The following is a 22,024-nucleotide window of genomic DNA, read 5'->3' as shown; positions in this document are numbered from 1 at the left end:
AATCACTAGATCAGAGGGAGTATTTATAGTCCAAACCTAGTACTAAGATTCAGTGGTTCATGCCTGTAATTCTTATGATTCTGAAATCTGAGTCTTTCAGTTTGAAGCAAAAAATGCCATTGAAATCTCCATGAGACTCTTATCTCACGATAACTACTCTTAAACTGGAAGTGGAGCTAGGACTCAAACTAATAGAATGCTAACCTTGAAAAAAATTTGCATTAAAGTCACACAACCTGCAAAATTAATTCAAACCTCGGGGAAATTCAACCATGGAGCCAGTGAGAAATGAAAGAAGATTTGGGAGCAACCTTGTTAACAGGATATCTGAAATCTTAAAACAATTTTGACACAGCATGAGCAATAGGTCTTCACTCTTATTAACAGGGCACACTGGTCCTAAACCTCAATTGATTGTCCAGCTGGAGCAAGATGAAGAGTCATATATGAGAGAAGCCTCAGAAAAGAATTTCCCAGGTGAGTTAAAGAATCTTGCATAATGATCTTGGATCCAGAACCAAATTGGTAAATTCGTCTTGCTATGTACAGACCAATAATATTCCTAATTCCCTTGAGTCCCATGTGTAGCAGAGAACTAGGTCATCTTTGTGTTAGACTTGTGAATCAAAAATGCATGTAGATGCACACTGAACTGTGTAGGGCAGTAAAGGTAAAGTTATCAATTCTTTCTCTTTCTGGAAATTATTTTGAAAAATGAAAATTAGAAATGTGAAAAATGAGATTTAGTTTTCTGTGAAACTAGGACTAGGCAGGTATAGCAAATGACAATGCCAACGCTGCTATCCTCTGATAAGGATAAGGAGAGTAGAGGCCAGGATACAAAACCCAAGCTTTCAGTCGAGAGAGAATGATTAACTAGGTGGTGAGCTGATGTGGCTTTAGTTCATGAGTCTGAGGGTTTAAAAGTCTGATGAGATTCTGTCTAAGATGGAGGGAAACAAATTTTAAAATTTCTAAAGATACTTAAAATAATTCACAGTGAGAACTTATAACTGAAGAAATGTGGTTATAAAACTTTATTCTCAGGTGAAAGGAAAAGGTTTGTATAACAAAGGTATAATCTCCAAAGTTAGAAAATTCTGTTCTCCTAATCTTTGAGAAGAAAAGTAGCACAATATATAAATTGTTTTAAGAAAATAAAACAATACAAAGCATCTATTCCCCTAAGATCAAACAAAACAATTTTTGGGAAAAAAAACGAAGAATGCTACATATTAAATTATACAGGTTAAAAAGCTAGCAGTAAATAGTTTAGTAATTTGTGTAAATAATTCCTCTGACATAAAAAAGAAGAAAAACCAGAAACACAGAAAAACATTTTCCATCATAAACTGTCAGTGTTCCTCTTTTTTTATTTTGAAAATAATTTACAGAGGGGTTACAATTACATGGGCAAGTTAATGAATACATTTCTTATCAAGCATTGTTGCCTCCTCCTTTGTGTCCCGTTAACATCCCTTCCCATCATTCCCCTCCAAGCCAAAGTTGTAATGTTCATTTTTTGACATAACGTCTTGTACATCTCATTCTTAGAATAGGTCCACCTCCCCTCCACTATTATACCTACATCAAATACAGTAAAAACGTGGGTTTTACCATGGGGGAGGGACACATAAAGAAACAAAGAAATATCATATATATATATATATATATATATATATATATGTTAGAAACAATAGCAAGAAAGAAAAAAATCATTTGAGTCCTTATCTTTCGGTTCGTTTTGCCTAACATCAACTTATTGACCTTTTCTGCTTGTCTCAGACATATACTAGTTATTACAAATAAGGGGTATCATTGGACCTATGTTTCTTTGGGCCTGGCTTACTTTACTCAATATTATTTTTCCAAGTCTTTCCATTTCCTAACAAATGGAGCCATATCATTCTTTCCAATGAATCCATGGAATTCCATTGTGTATATATACCACATTTTCTTGATCCATTCATCTACTGAGGGGAATTTGTGTTGGTTCCTTATCTTAGCTATGGTAAACAATGGTACCCTTATTATGGTCTTGTTTGTGATCATTTGGGTAAATGCCCAGAAGTTGGATTTCTAGGTCATAGGGAAGCTCTATGTGGAGTCTTTTGAGGAGCCTCCATTCTATTTTCCAAAGTGGTTGAACAAGTTTACACTCCCACCAACAATGCAGAATTGTTCCCTTCTGTTCATATCCCCTCCACCATCTGTTGTTATTAGAGTTCTTGACTATATTAGCTCAGTGGTAGTGTGTTTGCCTTGCCAGAATAACGCTCGGGGTTCAATTCTTCAGCACCACATAAACAGAAATAACTGGGAGTGGTGCTCTGGCTCAAATGGTTGAGAGCTAGCATTTATATGAAGTGCTGAAGAACAACACCATGACTGGAGTTCATGCCCCACGACAAAAAAGGATGTAAGGAAGAGTATTACTTTCTTAATCAATACATTGTGGTGAAAGAAATTTATTACTCATAAATCAATTCCTACTTAATACTTTAAAATATGTAACAGTTAAGATGGGAAAAATGTCTTTACCTTTACATTAAGGAGTATTTGGATCTTATTTATGATTTTTTCTTCTTTATATGACTCATTTTAGATGTTCAAAAAATGGAGCATGTAATTAAGACTTGCCAGGAAGGTCCAGATGAATGCCTGCATGATGTAGCTATCACAATTATTAACACAATAGAGCAAAGAATGAGACTAGTGGCAACTTCTAATTTGACCTCAAAACAGAAGCCAGATCTGAATAGGAATGATGAGAACTCCTTAAAGATGCAGACGGACGAGTTCATTCAGTGTCAGAACATGCTCCACTACAGTGAGCCTGGTAAGATGCCTGCTGCATATATGCCTGGTGTTTCTCCTGTAGTTAAACAATCGCTTAGATATTCAGAGGGTTTTAGTCAAAATTATGATGGTCCATATTTTGAATATAGAGGAGAGAAGATATTAAATTCAGATATGATATTCTTTCCCCATAATTGGTTTTGTGTCAGAGATCCTGCCTCTCACCATAATGAATACAGAGAAGAATATGATAAGTCTGCTCTTCTTGCCCAAGAACTTTGTCAGGGAGGGAGGTTTCCAGTCACTATGCATCAGAAAAGAGACACAGGAGAGAATCCGTATAGAAGTAGTGAATGTGAGAAATCATTCAGTAAGGATTTATACCTTACAAAACCTGAGAGGAAATATCCAGATAATCCTGATGAGTATAAGCAATGTGCAAAATCTATCTCTAAGAATTCAGAACTAAGTTCTGACCAACCTAAAACAACACCAGACGAGAAACCCTATGAATACGAAGAATGTAGGGAATTTTCCACTCAAAAGTCAGGTCTCAGAAGGCATCAAAGAACCGACAAAGAACAGAAGTTTGATGAATGCAACAAATGTGGAAAATCATTTAGAATGAACTCATACATCACTTTACATCAGAGAACACACACAGGAGAGAAATCTTATGAATATGACAAATGTGGAAATATTTCAGAGAGAAGCCAAACCTTACTGTTCATCAGAGAACTCATACAGGAGAGAAACCTTATGAATGTAATGTGTGTGAAAAGTCTTTCACCTGTAAGTCACACCTTGCTGTTCATCAGAGAACACACACAGGAGAGAAACCTTATGAATATAAAAATTGTGGAAAGTATTTCAGATTAAAGTCACACCTTACTGTCCATCAGAGAAAACACATAGGAGAGAAAACTTATGAATGTAATGTGTGTGAAAAGTCTTTCACCCGTAAGTCAAAACTTACGGTTCATCAGAGAACACACACAGGAGAGAAACCTTATGAAACAAATATGGAAAGTATTTCAGACAGAAGTTTCACCTTATTCTCCATCAGTGAACACACACAGGAGAGAAACCTTATGAATGTAATGTGTGTGAAAAATCTTTCATCTGTAAGACAGACCTTACTGTTCATCAGAGAACACACACAGGAGAGAAACCTTATGAATATAACAAATGTGGAAAGTATTTCAGAAGGAAGTTTTACCTTACTCTCCATCAGAGAAAACATACAGGGGAGAAACCTTTTGAATGTAATGTGTGTGAAAAGTCTTTCACCCGTAAGTCAAACCTTACTGATCATCAGAGAACACAAACAGGAGAGAAACCTTATGAATGTAACAAATGTGGAAATTATTTTAGATTAAAATCACACCTTACTGTCCATCAGAGAAAACATACAGGGAAGAAACTTTTTGAATGTTATGTATGTCAAATTTCTTTCACCTATAAGTCAATCCTTACTGTTCATTAGAGAACACACACAGGAGAGAAACCTTATGAATGTAACAAATGTGGAAAGTATTTCAGACAGAATTTTCACCTTACTGTTCATCAGAGAACACACACAGGAGAGAAAACTTATGAATGTAACAAATGTGGAAAGTCCTTCATCCGGAGTTCATACCTCAGGAAGCATAAGAGAATCCACACACATGAGAAATCTTAGGAATGTGATAACTATGGAAAATCTCACCTGGATGAAAAATAAGTTTGCATGATAGAACCAAAACCTGATAGAAGCCTTGTGAATGTAGCAAATATGCAGCCTTTTAGCCAGAAGGCATACCTCATGGTTCCAAATTGAATGCACACAGGAGAAAAATCTTATGAATGAAAAAAATGTGGAAAGTTTTCAAGAATTCATAGTTAAATTTTCATCAGAAAACACACAGAAGAAAAACATTATGAACGAAACAAGTATCAAAAAAGTTCTTCACTTAGTAATCATGCATGGATGAGTGTTTATAGAGCACATAGAGCACATAAGACAAGGTATGAATAATACCAATGTAGAAAATCCACTTTGACAGCATTGCACAGTGTTCATCAGAGAACTGTATCACATAGGAGAAACGAAAACTAATAGGTCTAACAAATATGCAATTTTTAATAGAAGTCAGTCCTCACTACATCCAAGAACATAATAAGGAGAGAAAATGTGAGTACAATAAATGTAGACAAATATTTAGCCAGAAGTTTTAAAGGTTTCTCTACATATTTCAGAGACCTAGAGACTAGACAGAATGTTGAGTGAACATTAGAGGACGTCTTTCAAGCAGAAATGAACCTTCAGCCAGCATTAGAGCACTCATACAAAAAAAGAAACCTCTGTAAAGTATAGAGAAATCCGTCATGGCAGAATTAAGCAAGGTGTAAGGGGAAACCACTCACTGAGCCAACATTTCACATCCTCTCATTGTGTAGAGTAGGGATGATGCCCCTTCATGTTATTCAGGGGTTGGACCAAAGGGATGGGTATCAATTACTTCCAGGCTTGACAAAGAATTAAGATAGTGAAATTGTTGACTTGTGTCTTTTATATTGAGGAATGGATGTTCAAGGAAATTTAATAAACACTTCTCAGAAACAGGAGCTCTGGACCTTTGAGATTGAACTCAAATCATCCAGAGCGGTTTGGTAGTGATAGATGGGGAAGGACTATCTATCATGCTTTAATCCAAGGACATGAGAGCATCAATTTCTCCACTGTTTCCAAAAGTCCTCCACTATATATAACACTATTACTATTCCAATTCATTTTTTTAATGGAAGGTCTGTTGGAAGATAATACTCCTTGTTTATTACAAAATGTGCACAAGAATAAAATCTGTCTCATCATCTTTCATCCCCAAGTTCATGAAACATTCAGAAAACCTGAAAAAATACATAATTGGGAATACATTTTCTTTGTGTGTGGATACAAGTCTTGTAGATGGAACTCAAAGCTTAGCCACTTTCCTTAACTTCCTTTTCTCAAGGCTAACTTCTAGCACTAGAATCACAGTTCCATTTCTAGTTTCTTTGGTGGAAAAATGAAGACATGATTATTAAGCATTTGGGTTTGCATGAGTAATGCCAAAATGATTTTACTTCAAGCTGTTTTCTATTTACTACTGATGAGTCTGTTGTGAGTTTTTCACTTGTAGAAAATCCTATTGTTCTTATGAGTAATAAAACACTAGTATGGATATTGTGGAGAGTCTGTGTTTTCTCACTGTTATGGAGGGTGAAAGTGAATTTCTCAAGAGGAGCACAAGAGGAGCATATTGCTTTTTCTAGTTCCAAATTTCTAGTTCTATAAGAAATTATAAGTTATGGTTTTGCTAAATTTAATTCTGTAGGAATTAAAAAAAATTAAACTCAGGGAAATATGATGGGCCAAAGCTAGCTAGAATACTTACAGATATCCATGGGATTACAGACATAAGCAGAAAGAGGTAAGACTGTGCTAGATATTTGGCAGGGTAAAATACAGGCAAAAATGATCGTTGTGGGCTGCCTGGTGTCACATGACAGGGGTGCCTGGGTGTAGGGAACTGGTCCAGGTGCTCTGAGGGAAGCCCAGTGAAGACGGGGAGGGCGTGAAGGTGGCTTTCACAATAAATTTCCTTGGATGTTTTTTTGGGTCATATAAACTTCCCCCCTTACCTGACCAGGATAGGGAACATTACATCATGCTATATGTCTGTTCATGTCTTGACTGTTCTTTATTAAAAAGTTTCTTCTTGTTGGCAGTTTTTTGTTTTGAACTGACTATGTGGCTCTACCATGATTAGGCAAAGTATTACTTCTAAAATTCCAAAAACTTTAAATGGTCAATTTTAGCATTTAAGTGTGCTCTATAATCTGTGCACAAACATTTCTGTCTGTCTATATGTAAAATATGTAAATAGTAATGGTTCCAAAGTTACCAAGTATTCTGCTTGCTAAAAATCTTTTTCAGTGGAAGCTGTCATTTAATCTGAATTGCTTTGTGACCTGACTATAAGCCAAATAAATAAACAGGCAGTTTTAAAAGGTCATGGGAAAGGAGTTAGAAAAGATTGTTTCCTTTCCAAAGTCAATGAAATTGGTAATTAAGTTGGCTGTTATTTATGTTATTTCTTATGTCTATCTATGCTAAGATTAAATATTGTACCTCTGACCATGACTGGTAAACTAAGGCAAAGGTTTTAATTCTCTGTTTCCTCCCCTGTGCACTGATGAACTCCCTTTATAATCAAGGGACCAAAGTGCCTCAAGATGCAGTTTGCTCCTATGCATGGGAAATACGTAACAGAACAAAGTTGTCACAGCTGCCTAAACCAGTGACACCAGCCTGCAAAAGCCAATGTGGTCTTTCACCAGTGGTCTTTAACCAGTGCATATAGAATTTTGCAGGTAACCAGTAAGAGATGCGACAGTCCATATACACTGGGAGATGCCACATCCTTGCCTAGACTCCAGCCTTGCTGAATCACACATGATGAAAAGCCTGCGAATTTGTGGTAAAAAGAGAATAAAAAACAAGCCAATTAAGATATTTGTTTCTGGATAAAAATAAAGATGTTTGTTTCCGTAATGTTAATCACCACCATGTTAGACCATAAGGGGTGCATTAGCAAAAAATCTAAGTTGACTTAATCTCTAAAGAGCAAGAGATACTAAGTCTAGATTCTTGGTACAGAGCTACTACATTAAAATAAACTGCTAATTTGCTAAATGTAACTCATACTGTAGAAAAAAATGGCCAGTTTAAACCTTCATCCAAGAGGTAAAGGGTGTCGTGCAGTGTTTCAATGAAGAATTTAAATGCAAAGTAAAATGACTTTTCAAAAAAGATTTAAAAATGGCCTCCCCATCGTCAGAAATTTGTGATGTTGTGGGTAGTGGCAGGCCTCCCAGAAAAAGGAAAGTTTAAAAGGAAAAAATGTCCTAAAGGTTGATTACAAAGTAGAAAACAAAAAATTAGGATTACCAAAATGATTATTTAATCTACTTTGCCGTTATAGGTTTTTAATAACAGTTTCCTAAAGGCCCACAATTAAGGACAGAGGACAAGTTTGTCAGACGGAATGTTGTCCTGAAATAAGTTCAAGGTAAGACCATGCTTTTAAATTTCCTTCCAGTGCCCATCGTTATTGCTTTTCCTTGGAGTAAATGTGGCCATAAGTAAAGACTCATTAAGCTGAAAAGTGGTGTGAAGCCAGGCTGGGCAGACAAAGGTACCTGTGAGATTGTCATATCTAATGTGCCAGCAGAGTGCTCAAAAGTGAAGTTGGTTTGGAGTTCCAAGTAGCAGAGGGCTAGTCTTGATCTGCAGAGTTGAGGGACAATACGCAAACCCTGAGTTCAATTCCAGCAAACAATGAAGGAAACTACTAAACAAATATTTATCCCACCATGAAGAAAGGCATTCCTGGAATCCCGGGAATGCTGGAACATGCAGATGCAGTAAGCTACTGCTCTTTGGATGGCAGAGATGGTATCAGATCCTGGAGTCACTTCTGCTTGGCCCTTCAAAGCTTGATCAGAGTCCAGAAGTCATGGGAAGATAATTTGTAGGCATGCCTACTGCCCATGTCTGTCTGACGTGGCAGGGACTTGCCAGTCATCTATGGTACTGGGTTATAAAATGCTAAAGTTGTAAAAAGTGAGGGATAATTGAAATCCCAAACGCTCTGTATCTGCTCAAAGTCCTAAATGGCAATCACTTTTGAGCTGGCCCAGCCAAATTAATTTATCAGTTAAGGAAAAGTGGTTGTGACCTCAGATTAGGTCCCTAATGAGATTTATCTAAAGGTCTAGAGGGGCAGGCATCTTTGGAACCACTACAGATCAGGCTCCTCAGTCAACCAGAAAAATGCATTTACAAACCAAAATGTAAAACAAGATATGCTTCTATAGCCCAAGAAAGGGTCTGTACATTTGTTAAAGGTTAAATGTTGTATGACTTTAAACAGGCTGCCCAGAGCAAGGGGCAGTACTTAGAAGGTCAATCACTTGTAGTTTAAAATATCTATCAGGTTTTACTACAAAATTCTGACGAGCAATTGTTAGTCAATTATTAACAAGTTATAGTTAACCTCTCTCTCATTGATCTCCTTGTTTCTTGAATTGGAAATATAAAGAGCTTTTATGACAAAGATTCCTTTTGCCACAGTTCAAAGCCATCCTGAACACAAAGAATCTGTCTAAAACTCTATTTCCCAGTTAATCAGCCAAGAGCCAGGCTGGAGACATGGCTCAGGAGACTCTCACCTCCAAGGAACTCTTAGGTGGTAGAGCATTTGCCTTGAGCAGAAGTGCTCAGGAACAGTGCCCAGACCTTTAGTTCAAACCCAGTCTATGCCAACTAGGACAACCTATCCCAGCAACAGACATTGAGAACCCCCAGGACAAATTTAGTCCAGACAATGGACAAATGTGGAGAGGAGTAAGAGGAGATTACTTCCTAAATGGAGTTAATTTAAGCTTGCCATTTCAAAATTAATCAGAGCAGGGAGATCAAGAGAAATAGTTGCTTGTCCACCTAATGTCCATACCTGTCTAACTTGTTAGTGGACAGAAAGTTCCAGTCTTGCTTTGTTCCCTGCTGTTTGTATTTATAGTAGCCTCTGACTGCTATTCCCAAGCTGTCCGTCATGTTCTCTGCTACCTGATTTCCCAAAAGACCTTAGACACCCGCTTTCTGCTTTTCTGCCCTGAGTATTTCTCCTCCTCTCTAAGGGGCCACAATTGGGCTTATGCTCCAAATGGAACTTTTCCAACCCGTGGCCAATATGTGTTCTCTATGCCATTTGTGTTAACGTTTAACTTGTTACCTTGTTAACTTGTTACTTTGTCAATTTTTGCCTGATCTTTGCAAAAGTCTCTTTTAACAGGATAACAGCCCCCACCGAGCATACCACCTGGGAACAAGTCAAGGCCATCCTGTTACTACAGGCAACTGGAGACATTATTTGGCCAAGCAATAAAGCAGGAACCCCTTACTACTTTGCCCATTTACAGCAGGAAGACACTCTAGAAGAAATGACCTCCACCCATAAACCCCGGCTTGGTACCCCTATATTTATTAAACAACAAATTGGGGAATGTAAGCATTATGCTGACCTATGGTACTCAGCCCCACCCAGACCTGAGTTCCTCCCAACCCTGAAGTTCCCAACATTCAGCTGCCCCCTCCCTCTCTCTGCCCAGACCCATCTAAGCACCCACCTATCTCACTTCCTGCCACAGACACCCTTTCTACCTGGATAGGGACAGATGCCATGTGCTCCATCAACCAGGAAAATATGGCTTCTTCAATAAACCTTATAATAATCTTTCTCCAGTGCCTGCCTTCCTATGTGTGGTCCCCTGAGATGAATGTGAAGGATCCTTTCACCTTATAGAGACCCAGTCCCTGCCACAGTCCCTAACTCACTGAGAACCACACAAGCTATTTTTCCTTCAACACACTCTGTCTACCTCACTGTCCTGATGCCATCACTCCTTATGACCACTTCCCCAGGATCTTCCAAATCAAAGGGACAAAATTATCAGTACTCTCTTTCTCTCTCACTGTACTCTGAAAACCCTTCTATAATTTCTGGATTTCCATGGCTAACATTATCTATTTGGACATCAACATAAATAAAAAGATGATGCATAATTTCGGTTTCATGAAATTCTATCACTATATTTACCTTTCCTATTGTTTATGTTGGTAGTTAGCTTTAAACTCATGGTGCTGTAATTCTTGGCTTTTATGTTCAAGCTTGACACTCTACTCATGCCACATATTGTGTCATGAGTCCCCTTGTCTAATAAAGGCAGTGGAGGGGTACCCCCTGTTATATTTATTCTTCCAAGATGTTTACAAAAACTACACTGGAATAACTATGATATTTTAAATAGAAAAAAATATGTATATATATTGTGGGGCATGGACTCTGGGCCTGGGCTTTGTCCCTCAGCAATTCATCTCAAGGTTAGCGCTCTAATACCTGAGCCACAGCACCACTTCTGGATTTTTGTATTTGTGTGGCATTGAGGAATCAAACCCAGGGCTTCATGTATGTGAGGCAAGCACTCTACCATTGAGCCACCTTCCCAGCCCTATAAAAATGTTTTAAAGAATGGTTTCATCTCAGAACCTTAAATAAAACTTAGTAATTTAATGGAATTTTGTTGCACATTTAAAAATAAGTAAAACATTGCAGAATTTTTTAAAAGATGAGGAATATAGATTAAGTAACAATGAGCAGTCTCATGTATAAAAGCAACATTCAAAAAATCTGTATGAACATACTTTCATACCAATAGCTCAGATTTCCCATTCTGAGGACTTTGGACATGCAGCTGAGCATGTCCCAACCGTTCACAAATATGAACTCCTTGGCCCTGAGTGACAGTTTGAGTAGAAGTCAAAACTTCATTCATAATCTCATCATCATGGTACGAGGTCATCATAGAATGTTCTCATTGAGCTCCTGATACCATACACACTTCCATAGACAGTATTTTTTTTTAAAAGTGAATCCCACAATCTCAGGTTAGTAGAATGTATAATTATACAATCATTTAAAAATGACAAAAAAGAGCAGCAATCAAAATATACTTTCACTGATTATGAAAATTTCAATGTAAATTAAGGATATAGGTAACATGTAAAAAAAAAATTGTATTGGAGTAAATCCCATGTCTGCAGAGCCGCGGGAGCCTGAGAGCTGGGAGATCCAGGGACAGAGTCTTAGCCCCGCCTCACAGATATTCCATGGATACTATATTTTGGAATCATGTATTTCTGTGGAAGAGTCTATCTCAGTGTTCACACCTTTGACTTCAGCACGAGATCTGCTCTTTGAGAAAAAGTTGTGACCCAATTAATTCTAGGTAAGGGCAAAAATGGCTCACATTCCATTATTTGTAAGGTGAACTGCTGTTTGCTCTCATTATTTTTGCTACACATTTTATTTGTATATAAATGTTTTAGCCAACCTAAGAACAAATGTAGAAACAAAGGTGCAGTAAAAATGAACTCCTTGGTATTCATTATTCATGTATATCATGCAGAGCATTAAACAAAAAACCCTATGTATTTAATTGGTTTTTCGATTTTTTTTTGCTTTTGTAATTTTTTTCTTTTCTGATATGTGCCTCAAATACATATACTGTTAAAAAAAGTCATAAACAGGGAAATAACTTGAGCTGATGGCTAGCTTTGTTTAATGTTTTTGAAATTTTCATGAACAATCCAAGCATAATTGTTAAGAACACAAGTATTAAGTTCATGTAAGTGGAATAAAAAAATTTTAATGGCTGGGCGCTGGTGGCTCACGCCTGTAATCCTAGCTACTCAGGAGGCTGAGATCTGAGGATCGTGGTTCAAAGCCAGCCCGGGCAGGAGAGACCATGAGACTCCTATCTCCAATAAACCACCAGAAAACCGGAAGTGGCGCTGTAGCTCAAGTGGTAGAGCACTCACCTTGAGCTGAAGAGCTGAGGGACAGCGCCCAGGCCTGGAGTTCAAGCCCCATGACCGACAAAAAAAAAAAAAAAAAAAAAAAAAAAAAAAAAATTAATGGACTTTTTTCAACTATTTTATCTACAACTTTTTCTATAAACAATCTTTTGGTTTTGAATCTCCTCTAAAGAAATTGTACATTATTAAAAAGTTGTTCCTTAGTCCCTTTTGGCAGACATTGGACTTTTACCAACTTAAAGTGCAAAGTTTATCATAACTACAAAACATAACATAAACATAACAGAAAAACCTAAAAAGAAAAATCTAACTACTGTCAACCTCCCATATTCCAACTCTTCCCCCAACTCAAAAACATTATTTTCCCTTTGGGGCAGGGAAAACTGATTGGAAAAGTAATATCTTCAAGTTAAAATTTTAGTATCTGGGGCTGGGAAGGTGGCTCAGTGGTAGAGCGCTTGCCTTGCATGCGCGAGGCCCTGGGTTCGATTCCTCAGCACCACATAAGAAAAAAGAAAAAAGCTGGAAGTGGTGCTATGGCTCAAGTGGTAGAGTGCTAGCCTTGAGCTGAAGAGCTGAGGGACAGCGCCCAGGCCCAGAGTTCAGGCCCCATGAAGGGACCCCCCCCAAAAAAATTTAGTATCTGGCATTTTCTAAATTAAGAACCCACAATGTTCTTGACCCATCATGACAGTGCATATTAACTGTAAATTCTGTGCTTCCAAGTCAGTTTTGGTTTGTGAGAATTTCTTGATACAGTTTGTTTTCAATTTTGGTCATTGTGTTTGTCAGGTGCATAGGATTACCTTCCTTTTTGTAGCCTTCTGTCTTGTCACCAAACATTCCTCTTCGGTGGCCATGTACTTGGGAAAAGGCCACATGAACTTTCTGGCTCTACTCACAGTCTAAGAACACTTGCTTCCTTTGCTTGCCTCCCACAAACTATTTCCAACATCCTCTACTGCAGCACATGTCTCCTTAGATGATGCAATTTTGTATCTCCTATATCCTGAATGGGCTGTCTGTCATTTTTGCCTTTAAATCTTTCTTCTTTCATTAATGATGGGGCTGTTATACCTAAATCTCACCTTACAGAATATTTCCTCGGTTCTTTACAGGAAACACCAAAGAAAAATACCATTTTTAAAAGGTGTTTTTATTCTTACAAAATGTAAGTTCTTCCAGTGCAGGGACAATATTTTCTGTATGTTATATTGTGTCTAGTAAAATATAAATGCTCAATAAAGAGTGAGGATCTGAGGCAAAAAAACCTGCTTCCTTTATTTGAATTATCAGCCATACCAATTACTTTTTTGAGTTTGATACAGTTTTAAAATAAAAAGTTATTTCAAAGACAGACAGATATATAGACACACACATATATGTATATAAACACACACATATATTGCTTTGGGGTTAACTGTAAGATTACATTTACATAATTTGAAATATAAAAATCAATGCTATATACAAATCAGTATAAACTCATCCAGTTAATTGAATTCACCTCTAGCCTATGATTCTTTGGGTCTGGCTTGTTTGACTTATTATGTTTTCCAAGTGATTCTATTTCCTTACTAATGTGTCAATGTCATTCATTCTGACAGAAGCATAGAGTTTGGTTGTGAATATGTGAATATATATGACATTTTCTTGATCCATCATTGCTGGGTGATAGGGGAGCTTTATTGAGGAACCTCTATACTTCATTACAGAGTATTTGAACAAGTTTACATTTCCACCAAAAGTCTAGTAATGTTTCTTTTTGGCCACATCTCCACCAGCCCAGCATCTGTTAGTATTAATTTTCTTCATAATGGTTATTCTAACTGGGGTGAGGTGGAATGTCAATGTTGCTTTGATTTGCATTTCTTTTATTATCAGAAATTTTGCATATTGCATCATGTGTCTCTTGGCCTTGCATATTTCTTCTTCAGAGAGGTTTCTCTTTACCCACTTAGTAAGAGGGTTGTTGTTTCTTTGAGAATTTTTTTTAGGTGGGTTAACTTTTGGGACTCTAAATATATTTGAGATATGAGGCAATTGTGTGTTGCAGAGCAACTAAAGTTCTTCTCCCAATCTTTGTGCTTTTTATCTATCTATATAAATTCTCTTCTTAGTCAGATTTGGTATGGATCTGTCAAGTCTGTTTATTTATTTAAAAAAACAACTCTGATATGTTGATTCTTTCTATGTTTTATTTTAACCATATTGATTTATTTCTGATTTTTTTTCTGTCTACTGCTTTGGGTTTTGGGCTTCTTCCTGTTTTCAAGGAGCTTGAGATACATAATTAAAATATTAATTTGAGATTTCCTCAATTATTGATGTAGGCACTCTGAGCTATAAATCCTCCAGTAATTACTACAAATACCCGAGGAGCTGGTATTTTGTATGTGTTTTTGTTAAATTCTAGAAAAGTTCAGATTTCCATTCTAATCCCTTCAGTGTTGCACTGGTCATTCAGCATCTTTTTGTTCACTCTTCATGGGTTTGACATTTTTTTTTTGCTTTAGCTGTTTAATTCTAAGTTTATTCTGTTATGGTCTGACAAGATATGGGAATTCAAATAATTTTTCTTTCAATTTGGACAGAATTTCTGTGTGACTTAGGATATGTTCTGTTTTGGAGAATCTTCCATGAGCTGATGTAAAGAATGTATATTCTGACGCTGAATGTATATTCTGTAGATGTCTGTTAGGGCTAGGTCGTGATGCTGAATGTATATTCTGTAGATGTCTGTTAGGGCTAGGTGGTCAATAAAGTTATTTAGGTCTGCAGTTTCTTGGTTGAGTTTTTCCTGGATAACAAATCCATAGATGGGCATGATGTGTTGAGATGTCCCTTTTGGTAAAGTAGAATTTGGTTGATGAAATAGAATGCTCCAGGAATCAAGTCATTGATATTTAGACTGGCTATATCTCCTAATTGAGAGTTGCCTTTATCAATATGTAATGTCTCTTCCTAATAATTTTAATTTGAATTCTATTTTATCTTATGTTAGTAATCCTACTGAGGCCTGTTTATGGTGTCCATTTGCTTGAAAATTCTCCTTCCAGCCTTTTAGTTTGAGTACGTGTTTGTTTTTGTCAATAAAATGTGTCCATTTTTTTGATACTACTATCTAATCTATGTCTTCTATATGGAAATTTAAATCCATTCATATTGAGAGTTAAGACAGAAATATCTGATAAGCCCTGCTATGTTATACCCCTGCTGTTAGGAGCTGTTCCTCATCTACTGTTAATATATTTACCTTGTTCTCTGGTAGGGAGCATTTTATATAACCAGTTCCTGTTCTTCTTGATCTTCTCTATGTAGGATATATTTGATTAATTTCTATCTAGCTGATTTGCTGGATATACCTTGTTTCAAGTTTTCTTTGTCATGAAATATGTTTATATATCCTTTAAATGTAAAGGAGTGTTTGGCTTGGGATGAATTGATAGATGTTTACCCTTAATGTTTGTCATATATCATGTCAGGCTCTCCTTTTTATCATATCAACTAAGAAATCTGTATTTATTCTGACTGTATGTTCTTTATAAATAATCAGTCATTTCGCTCTGGCAGCTGTAAGAATCCTTTTCTTGATCTTTAATGATCCTCTAATGGATTATCATGTGGTGGTGGATTTTTCAGTTGTAGAATTCTCTATTTGGAGTTCTAAAGGCTTCTCTTCTCTGAATGAGCCTATCTTTTTGGATGTTTGGCATGTTCTCTGCTAGAATTCTGTAATTTGTTTCTCATCAATTTAGCTTCCTGCTCTTCGCTTTCTTGACACCTATCTCCCCGAAATTTGATCTTCTGTTTATTGAAGTTCTGCAAAATCATTTCTTATTTCTTGGATTTGTTCTAAATGATTATCTCCCCTTTCCTACTAGACTTATTCTGTCTTTGACGCTGAGATTACCTTCTATGTCATCTATTTGCTATGGAGATTTTCTACTTTGTTTTTGATATCCCCATCTTCTAATTGGTCATTTTTAGGGGGTCTTTCTCTTTATTAAAGCTTTGTTTTAGGTCCTGTATGGACTTTCTGTACGTATTTTCTTTGGGTGGGGGAGTGTCAATGGTTGTTTTCTGTGTCTTCTCTCATATCTTTTAACTAGGCATCTATTTTTTCTTGGACTCCCTTGCCTTCTCAGAATTTTTTTATCTTTCTGTTTGTAGTCTCCATGAATTATTTTGCTAATTTTTGGTTGGTCTCATCTTGTTCACAATTTTCCTTGTAGAGGTTTTCTATCTTTCCATTAATCACATTTTTCAGCAGTATTTGTAATGTATTTTGATAACTAACTTCAAGGTCCTTGTCTGTTCCAATGCCTGGTTATTTACTATGTGAATTATACTACCATGACATCATTTTTATTGTATTTTTCTGATTTGTTCTGTCCATTTGAAGGTTTTATTTTGGGGAATCTATGATCTTCATACAGGACACTCTGTGTTCTTGGTTGATTTGCCAGGTGTTGGTTTTCTGTTATGATTTGCTTTTCTGGAATTAGGTTTTTGTCTAGTCCATTAAGTGTAGGAGTAGAAACTAGTTGAGGTGAGATATTGTGATGTTAATACTTGTGGTTCCAGCCACAATTCACACTGTCCAGTAATATGGTGAATTGTCTCTGTAGATGGATGTGGCTTTCTCTGATGTACATTTCTGTTTCTGCTTTTTTCCATGTTGCCCTATTTCCACACTGCAGATGTGCTTTTGAATATGTTGGCCAACACAGTCACGGCAGTCACTTACCTGTCTGGGTAACTTTTCATAGATTTTTGTTTTCTTCTGAAGACTGTATAAACTTATAGCTGACTTGGTGTGACCCTGTAGACCTGGACTACCTGCTAGGATTCTAAATCTCTGTTTCATTAGAGAGAGCTAGGGTAATTTTCTGTTGTTCTTCTGTCATCGTTTTCACTCTTCCTCAGATTTATTTATTTATGTATCTTATTTTGTGTGTGGGGGTCCAGACGTGGGGCCTGAACTCTGGGCCAGGGTGCTGTCCCTCAGCTCTTCAGCTCAAGGCTAGCACTCTACCACTTGAGTCACAGTGCCACTTCCTTTTTTTTTCTTTTTGCTTATGTGGTGCTGAGGAATTGAACCCAGTGCCCCAGGCATGCAAAGCAAGCGCTTTACCACTGAGCCACCTTCCCAGCCAGATTTATTTATTTTTATTGTGATCTTTTTCACATAGTTTAGGATTTGTGATGGTTGTATCAGGTTATTTTTGTTTTTCTGTTTGTGTTACTTTGAAGTAGTGATTTCAGGCTTGTATGAAGAGACAATAAAGTATAAAGTTATGCTACTATATTGAAGGAAAGAGAGTTGGGGATAAGATGAGAAAAATATATTGTGTAAAACTGCAGCATATTTTAAGAAGAATGACTAATATCAAAGTTACAATGAATGAAAACCAGTGTCAGTGTTACTTTAAATATTATGATATAATTTGGTTTAAAGTGAGTTACTATTTTAGTTCTGGTTAGGGTTAGGGAAGGACAAGCTTTGGCTAAAATTTAGTTTTCGACTAAGAAGTAGAAGCAAAAAATGTGTGATTGATTAAATAGAGACAATTTTCCTTACATTAATCATTTGGTTTTAATTCAGATTGTGATAAGCATTAGGTTTCTGGTTAAAGGGGGTTGAGGATAGAGTAAAGAAATGGATTAAACTGGTGGCTCATGCCTGCTATCCTAGCTACTCAGGAGGCTGATTTCTGAAGATCAGAGTTCAAAGCCAGCTCGGCAGGAAAGTCTGTGAGAATTTTATCTCAAATTAAGCATGAGAGAACCAGAAAGTGGTGATGTGGCTCAAGTGGCAAAGTGCACACCTTGAGCTGAAGAACTCAGGGATCATGCCCATGCCTAGAACTCTGGGATAGGATCTAGGCCCAGAGATCAGGCCCCACGACCAGCAAAACAAAAATAAAGAAATGGGGAAAATGTTAGGTAAATTTGAACTTATTTTAGTTTCTAGGAATTCAGGAAATGCTGGGATAATGGAAGTACAATATATTTCATTATATTAGGATTTGAGATCAATGGGTACAATGATTCCTTTTATTGAATAAGATAGGTTCAGAAATAAGAGTGAGAAAATCTGTAGGGTTTTGGAAAACCTGCAATTCATTTCAAGAATTACAAGTGGAATTTTAGTTAGGAGAACACAAAGTGAGGATTTTTCATAAATTTTAGAATTGGGATAGCATTAGTGTCAAGGTTATGGTTAGGATTCCAGCCATGGTTAGGGTTAGAGTGAAGGAAAAAAAATGCTCAAATTGAAGGTAAATTTTCGAATAAGCCTGGTAAGAATTAGAGTGAATGTCAACTAGAGTATTGCTACAAATATTAGAATTTACTTGCAATTAGGCTTATGTTTATTCTCAGTGTTCCAGTTAAGATTAAGTTAGGGTTAGAAAATGACTAAGATATTCGAAAAAATTGAGACCTATGTTTGGAAGTCTTATTTGAATCAAGTTAGGATGAGTGAAAACTAGTGTACTTGTGTGAGTGTTAGTATTGACATATAATTGGGATTAAGATCAGGGTCATATTTTGTTATGATTTTGATTAGTGTTATGAATAGGAATTTTTTTGTATAAAATTGAGTTTTCACTAACAAATAGAAGCAAAAAAATGTCAGGCTGAATAGTAACTAGAGCATTATCATTATATTTATTTCTAAGTGATCGTTCTTGTAATGATTAACGAGAATTTTCCAGCCAGGTTTAAGTTGAGAGTTAGCTTTAAGTAATGGACTAGATGGTAAGTAAATCTAAAACTGTTTTAGGATACAGTAGTTTAGGAAAGGAAGATCAATGGATAATACAGTATTTTTAATGATAAGAGAATTTGAGGACAAATAACATAATGGTTCAGGTTAGGGAACAAGATAACTTTAGAGGTAAAGTCAGGAAATTATTGGGAATTAGGGCAAATTGAAATTCATTTCCACAATGCAAATTGGAGTTTTCGATAGAATGAATAAAAACTAGAGTATTTTTCTTAAACATTAATATTGGACTCTCATTAGGTGGAAAGTTAGGTTTCAGTTCCACCTAGGCTTAGTTTTATCATTAGGCAAATGGAAAATTTAGGGTCAAACTGGAAGTAACTCTTCAAATAACAAGTCAAGTTAGAATTAGGATGAATATGAAATAGGAAACTGATAATAATATTAGGATTAGGGTATGATTAATGTGAGGGTTAGCCTAAATGTTCCAGTTAGGATTCAGGTTAGAAAAATGTCAAGATATTGAGTAAAACTACAAACTATTTTAAGAAAGATGAGTTGAAACAAAGATGGGAGGAATAAAATCTAATGTATTTGTGTGGCTTTTTGAATCCAAAGGCAATCGGTTCTAGGGTTAGGGTTATTTTTCGAATTGATGAACTAATGAATTAAAGGCACAATTATTTCATTCTTACAAACCAAGACAGTCATGAGAACAAACTCAATTTTCTGCATGAAAATGTGTCTTGTAACCAGGATTAAATAATAATGAACAGGGTGTCATTTATTAAAATTGGGTAAGTTGATGATACATACAAACACATAGGATAGTAACACAGTCATGTTACTGGGAAAACAGATATTCTACTTGCTCTAGCTGGGAAATATGTGTGTGTATGTGTGTGGGAGGATGAGCGTGTGTACCCCCACAGGTTTTCAACTCAGGCATGAGTCCTTTTGTCAGCTTAGTCTGTGCAAAGATGACACTAAACCACATAGCCACAGGTCTTCTTCTGTCTTTTTAGTAGTTAATTTGAGATACAGATCTCATGGATTTTCCTGTCTGGACTTACTCTTCTTTTCCCCAGAAATCCTTGATTAGTGTTACTGTGGCTGCTACCACAAAGTGACAATTCATTAAACTGGGAGCAATATGGAAGTGCTTGTACAATATATAAAGTAACCAGTTGATTAATTTTGGAGAATCACATTAGATTGCCTTCAAATAAATTGTTTCTGATGAGTTTATCTGAAGCCCAAAGCATAATCAAAACCTACTAGCTACAATGTATGAAGTAGCACATATTTATTGTGTAGAATATGTACAATGAATTACATCCTGAATCAAAAGTCTTTCTTGGTTTGCTACTTAAAAAACAAATCAGAAATAGAGTGTCATTTAAATGAAGTCCAGACTGGAGGCCTGTAGCGAGCAAGGAGAGCATCTGCTCAGTGAGCACAAGGCATGGAGCCCAACCCTTAGGACCATAAAGGAAGAAATAGAAGAAAGTGAAAGTGTAGGAGAAAGAGGAAAGGAAAGGAAGAGGAAGGGTCAAGAGAAGAGGAAAAGGCATAGAAGGAGGAAGAAGAAAAGGTACAGAGAGAAAGTAGAGGGGAGGAGAGAAGGAAGAGTGAAACAGGATCCTGGGGAAAAGAGCAGGAGAGGAGACAGGAAGAGGAAGATAAATGCAATATAACAACAAGAATTCTTGGAAAACATTTTGCATAAGTGATCTGCAGGATTATTTTCTAATCAGAGAGAGAGATACCACAATGACAATATGGGTGATACCTGTTGCTCGGTCATTTTATTCTTTTTCTCCAGTGAGGAGATCAAAAGAAATCCTGAGTTTGGTATTTTACAGATACACTTCAGGATTTCTTTTTCATGAATCAAACATGGGAAAGAACTAGATGCAATCACCCTTAATTTAAAAGGGAATAGAAGCTATATTTATTTGTATTACTGTGTATGAAGAAATTCTGGAGATTTCTGGCTAATTGAGAGGGCCTCATGCCAAAATATAGGGCAAGAGGAAAGTAAAACTGTTTTTAAAGTGTAATAGGTTATAATTGATGCAAAGTTTTACTGGATGTCTTTCCTTTTTATTTCTTTTTGCCACTTGTTCAGTGCTGCTGCAAGGCTGCCTTTTCAAGACACCACGTGAGGATATGAGGGCGATCTGTCCGCGACATCTGTCACCCCATTGATCGCCAGGTTTGATTCGGCTGATCTGGCTTGCTAGGCAGGTATCCCCTTCCGCCCTCACCACTCCATGTGTGTCCCTCCCAAAGCTGCGAGCTTGGTCGAAGAGGACGACCATCCCCGATAGAGGAGGACCTTTTCAGACCACAACAGAATAAACTTAGAATTAAACAGCTAAAGCAACAAAAGGTCAAACCCATGATGAGTGAACAACACACTCTTTTATGACCAGTGGGGCAGTGAAGAGATTAGAATGGAAATCTGAAAGTTTCTGGAATATAACAAAAATGAACACACAAAATATCACCTCCTCTGGGACATATTAAATGCAGTACTTTGTGGAAAATTTATAGCTTTGAATGCCTACATCAAGCAATTGGGGAAATCTCAAATCAGTATTTTAATTATGTACCTCAAGCTCCTTGAAAAAAGGAACAAGGCCAAAGCCAAGTAGACGGAAACAAATAAAAAAATTAAATCAAAAGACAAAGATCAACAAAACAGAGCTGGTTCTTTCAATAAATTAACAGACTTGACAGACCCTTACCAAAGCTGACTAAAAAGAGACCTTATGTAGATAGAAAGATAAGTAGAAAACACACCGATTGGGAGAAGATCTTCAGTTGTTCTGCAACACACAATGGCCTCATATCTCAAATACTCTTAGAAGCACAAACGTTAACCCTCCCAAAAACACAAATCCTTAAAGAAACTACAACCCTCATAATATAAGGGGGCTTAAGATTTAAAGAGAGACCTCTCTGAAGAAGAAATATGAATGACCAATGGACACATGAAGAAATATGGAACGTTCCTGGCCATAAAA

General features: G+C 36.6%; 1 pseudogene; it reads left to right on the top strand.

The window, feature by feature from the left end:
• The first annotated feature begins 3,453 nt into the window (after positions 1 to 3,453).
• LOC138838593 (zinc finger protein ZFP2-like) lies at positions 3,454 to 4,480 on the top strand (annotated as a pseudogene).
• The last annotated feature ends 17,544 nt before the right edge of the window (positions 4,481 to 22,024 follow it).

This window comes from Dipodomys merriami, unplaced genomic scaffold (assembly GCF_024711535.1).
Source record: "Dipodomys merriami isolate MVZ:Mamm:240054 unplaced genomic scaffold, mDipMer1.0.p SCAF_284, whole genome shotgun sequence".
NCBI classification, from domain to species: Eukaryota; Metazoa; Chordata; class Mammalia; order Rodentia; family Heteromyidae; genus Dipodomys; species Dipodomys merriami.
Note: the sequence above shows the minus strand (reverse complement) of the source record. Positions and strands in the feature narration are given on the sequence as shown.